Source organism: Rhamphochromis sp. 'chilingali' (assembly GCF_963969265.1).
Source record: "Rhamphochromis sp. 'chilingali' genome assembly, chromosome: 8".
NCBI classification, from domain to species: Eukaryota; Metazoa; Chordata; class Actinopteri; order Cichliformes; family Cichlidae; genus Rhamphochromis; species Rhamphochromis sp. 'chilingali'.
Window position 1 is genome coordinate 30,368,252 of NC_137935.1, and position 5,311 is coordinate 30,373,562.

Genomic DNA, 5,311 nt, shown 5'->3' on the forward strand with positions numbered 1-5,311 from the left:
TATTTGTGTACTTTCTGGTGATTCAATAAAAAATTAGTCACATATCGCTCTGATAAACACAGATGGCTGAAAGAAATGTTTGATGGAACAAAGGAAACAAGTGTCTTGCTGCTAAACTTTTAAGTCACCATGGTTTAAATGAGAAAGTCTGTATGTAAAACATGAAAAACTCCATATCAGTGATATCTACAAAGGTGTACTCATTTCTTTGTAATGGTACTTTACTGTTCCAATGAAACAAAAAGAAAATCTCATTTTTAAAGTACATTTTTCGGCCACCCTGACCTATTTTCAGGGGCAAGAATGTTGATGTTAGACTGTGTTTTAAATCAGGTTGTGATCTTAAACTAACTATCACAGCACTGATTTCAGTTGTAATGTCAATTAGAATCCCAATTTGGCTTTTCTCCAGTCAGTGTTATGGTGAAATTTAACTTGTTCTTTTGTGTAATTGCACATGGCCCAGCAAAGGACCCCTTAGTAAACTGTACAGCATAAGTTTTCAATTCACTTTTGTCAGAAAACTTCACAGTATGAGAAGTTACAGCACAGTTTCTCCAAACGTGTGGTTCTTTTTCAGCCAGCGTGCTTTTAGAGCATCTACATTAGCTCATGTAGTAAAAGTACAATCAGTAAGTGTACTTTAATATTTGAGATTCCGAGTCACTCTTGCTTAGATCATGTGAACTATATCATGAACCTTTTTTTGTATAATGCATCAAACGTATTCAAATCAGTTTATTTTCAATTTATTTTAACTAATCTAGAGACAAGCAACTCCTTTTTAGCTTCTGTTATGTATTTACCTCTCACACCTTAATCTAGATGTTAGTGTTCTCAGAGTTAACATGTCTCATGTTGCCATGTTGTATTTCTAATACCCAGCCTCAGTGTTCGCCCTGTTGACCTTCAAATCCAAACACCAATGATCTAGATATTCACAACATTCATAAGGAGATTCTTAAGGTCTTAAGTTTTGTTGTTTTTATGTTTTACAAAAAAAAAACTTCACATTTTTTATATTTTTAAACGAAAGTGACATGCAAGGATATTTTTCTTTAGTGATGTTGCTTCAGCAATCTCAAATACTAATTATTCTGGGAATTTTTATGGTCAAACTATGTGATTTTCCAAATGTGTGTGTGTGGAGTAAAATGACCTTGTTCTTATGATGTTGTCACCGTGAATCATTTAGGATTAACAACACAAATTGTATCGATAGCAGAAACAGTCTTATAACTTATAATTCTCACACGTTACCGCTAGTTTTACAAACGCAGTCTTCTTCAGCTCTGTTTATGTAGCTTTTATGAAACTGATTTTCCATAGTACAAGTAGAATTTAATTTTTCTTTGCTCTCCAGTATAAATGCAATAATTTGCAGGCTTTTTACTGAAACTCTCACAATGCAACACTCAATGCTCAGAGCTTCATATATCAACAGCTCTGAAAATATCTTCTTTTTTAAAGTAATGTAGGACAGGATCTCTCACTCTCTGTGTCTCAAAAAAAACCCAACTAAACTGGCAATCACCACTAAACAAATGAAAGTAGTTTATGGCTTTTTTATCAGCTGCATTTCTTTCATTTATGTATTGATCCCATTGTTTATTGGTAATGCTTTTAGGTCACTGTTTTAGCATGTCTGCCTCACACTCAATTTAAACAGTTTAACAGATAGTGGGGTCTGGTAAGGAAGTTGGGGGGAAGCAGACAACTCCACAGGAAGAGTCTTTTTGTCTTTTCTCCACTGTAAAAGATAGCAAGGCAGTGTGAAACTTTCTTTGCGGGAAAGACAAAACTGAGAGCCATGCTAGGCTCAGTGAGAGACTCTGCTCACCCTCTGCCCCAGCGATGGCAGTCCCTCACCAAGCTTGATTTCTGTTCTTTGTCTTGATTAAAGAATGTTAGCTACCGCTCATCGCTTGTCTGCAGGCTTTATTAAACGGAAAACTTCCACAACAACCTCTAAACAGTGGTTTATGGCTTTTTGTCACCTGCAACACCATGTAACACTTGGATGTTAGATTCTTTTACCAGTCAGTGTTGTTAGCCCCAACCCCCAGGCTCCAGGTGTCTGAGCTCTAACCCTGGCTGCCAAATGTCCCCCTGAGGCCTTTGTGCCTTTTACCACCAGACTAAGTTTGTAGTCCTATCTACTAATATTATTTTATTTTTTTATTATAGCACAAGGTTCAGTTAGGTTACTACTTTGACTTCCTCAATTTGCGCACATTTCTGACCCGATACTTTATCAAGCTTTTACTCGAGTGTTTTTGACACTAGCAGCTGTACTTCTACTTAAGTGAAAATTGCCTGCAATTTTGCCACCTCAGTTGCCACTTTTCTGGAGTTTGTACACTTTTTATATTGAAACGTTCAACGTTTTACGTGTTATCCTTGATCACAGTTCTAAACAAGTTAACTTTCTTCACTTCAAAGTAACCCAAAAAAGAAACTATATGTCCAGTTCTCTTTACTCCAAACCTGGTTTAAGGCTATGCTGTTGTTGTGATATGGCCATACAAATAATATTAAGTTTAATTAATCTTAAAAAAAAAATGGCTGCTTCATGGCTACCTGTTCAGAGAATTTGCAGACTTTTATGGAAACTGTCACAATGTAACACTCTCACTGTCAAAACAGGGTTGATCCATGTTTCTATGAACACTGATTAATATATCAACAGCTCTGAAAATCCTTTTTTTTTTTAAAGTAAAGCAGAACAGGATCTCTGTATCTCTAAAAATCCCAACAAAACTGGCAATCACCTCTAAACAAATGGAAGTAGTTTATGGATCTTTATCACCTGCAACACCATGTAACACCTAGATGTTAGACTCTTTTACCATCACATTTGCAAGGGTTTATGTGTTATCCTTGATCACAGTTCTAAATAAGTTAACTTTCTTGACATAAAAGTAGCCCAAAGAAGACAAATATATGTCCAGTTCTTTTTTACTCCAAACCTACTGATCGGAAAACATTATGTGATGCTGGAAGTTTTCATCCTATCCATCTGCAAAACAAGTTTACCTGTAAGCCAACACATTAGACGTAAGCAAATTTGTGAAATTCCTGAACAATGTGCTTTGTGGAGTAGCAGTAGTACTAGAACTAGTACTAGTAGTCCTAGTATTCTGCAGCAACCAGGCTTCAAGAGTGATCACTCTTCTGGCTTTCAAATGGTGAAAACATGTCACAGTCTTAACCGCAAATCAGAAATGTTGGTAAATTTAAAAAGGAATTTAAACGTCAGCTTTGACATAGACACAGACTTTATTAATGCCACACTCAGCTGCTGCCCTCAGACCCAGTCTTCTGTACTGTGGGGTAAAATTGCTTTTTTGGTGGTTCATAAAAAATATCTCAAAAAGCGATGTTAGTGAGGGGACCAGAAACACTGGGTTGCAGAGCAGTTGGTAAGGACTTGTATATTTCTGGAGAGTCTGCAAAAGCTGTCTTGCTCGTGCTCCTGATTGGATATGTGGAGCCCGGCTCTGATATCTCACTGGTGGCAGCTAAAGGTAGGCATGCCTTGGAGGCGGAGTTGGTCTCGGGCGCAATCTTTCAAACGAGCCTCACGGCATTTCAGGCAACCTCAGGCCGGAAACAACATCCGGTCACTCGCGGTCAAAATCCACGCAGAGCTGGTGTTTCGCAGGGATCAGGTTAACACATCTGGGTCTAAAAATATAAAGAAAAACAAAAAGAGTTTTAAAACACGCAAACTAGCAAAATATCAAAGGAGCATAACATAACAATAACAAGATGATATGAGATACCCGATGAGGCCATGATAGGTGATGTAGACATGTAATGTATAAACTTTTACGGGAGTTAAAAGTGGAGCTTATATATATTTTAAAGTGTATTGTACGTGGGATAGGCTCCAGCGCACCGCACGAGCCTGAGAAAAGGATAAGTGGAGGCGAATGGATGGATGGATGGTGTATTGTACCTGTTACAAACCATTGTGATATTTATTTAATTTTTTAAATGAAAGGATTGACAGAATGGTAAAAAGGAAAATGCAAAAATGTAGTTAGAGAGGAAGATTAACACTTACCGAATGATATGCGGATAAGGAAAGAGACGCAAGTTGCTGTTGAAATCGGCCGCTCCCTATGCGAACTCGCAAGCAGTCTGAGCGGTTCCAGTTGTTGATATGGCTGAAGGCAGGGGTCTTCTGGGAGCTCGGGGGTAGTCTTAACCTGAGCGGGAGATCATAAAAATCGGACCTGGAGCGGATTGGCTAACCGGGGTGCGAAGGGAGCGGTGCAATAGTTATGTGATTGGCAGCGGGGCGAAGTAAGGGGGGGAGTTGGTCTCCGGCGCAAATTTCGAACGAGGTAAGCAGCGCATTCGGGAGCAGAGCGGGGAGCGAACAAGCAGGAAAAAATTGTGCTCTGCAAGAAGTTGTGGATCGGAGATTAAGAGCGAGGTAGAACTTAGAGTGTGGGTTGAATTTTAGAGCTTGCTAGTAAGAGGAGCTTTCCCAATGTTTTTGGATTATAGCGCTTTTTTTTTTTTGGGAATAGAGGGGTAGCTAACAAGTTATTCTAGGGTTTTGGAGAAATCGCGGAGAAATTTTTAAAAGGAGTTTTGGCTTTGTTTGGCTGAGCATGAAGGGAGCCGCGGGGCGCTGAATTTGAGAAAAAAGACTAAGGATTTTTTCAGGATTTTCCCTGTTATCGAATATAAGGTTTTGGGAATAGAGGGGTAGCTAACAAGTTATTCTAGGGGTTTGGAGAAATCGCGGAGAAATTTTTAAAAGGAGTTTTGGCTTTGTTTGGCTGAGCATGAAGGGAGCCGCGGGGCGCTGAATTTGAGAAAAAAGACTAAGGATTTTTTCAGGATTTTCCCTGTTATCGAATATAAGGTTTTGGGAATAGGGGGGGTACCCTAACAAGTTATTGTAGGGTTTTGGAGAAATCGCGGAGGGTTTTTTAAGGAGTTTTCCCTGCTTATGTATCTAAGGAGGGTTAGGGGATCGCGAGTTTTTTCTGAGTATGAGTTTTATTCTAAATCTACAAATGCATATAAATCTAAATAAAGTTTTCCCCCAAGGCATGCAGCATGTGTTTGTGGCCATACTGAACGTTACAAAAGCACAAGTTTAACTAAACAATTTTAATATGGTTTAATACATTTTTAAACACATGAGCACGGAGCCCGAGAGAGCACGGTCCGGAGACACGGGCGCGCCCCCGCGCGCCCAGACACACAGCCTCGGGCGCGCGCGGGCGCGCGCACACACACTGACCCGCCACCAGATGGCGTTTTTTGAGCATAAAAAAATAAAAATAAA

At 39.3% G+C, this 5,311-nt stretch overlaps 1 long non-coding RNA gene across 1 annotated transcript; it reads right to left on the reverse strand.

Moving 5' to 3' along the window:
- Positions 1 to 3,648: 3,648 nt before the first annotated feature.
- Positions 3,649 to 4,874, reverse strand: LOC308401428. Its single transcript, XR_013972568.1, has 2 exons — positions 4,070 to 4,874; positions 3,649 to 3,687 (listed from the first exon to the last, which is right to left on the reverse strand). It is a non-coding gene; the product is annotated as an uncharacterized lncRNA (long non-coding RNA).
- Between the last annotated feature and the right edge of the window lie 437 nt (positions 4,875 to 5,311).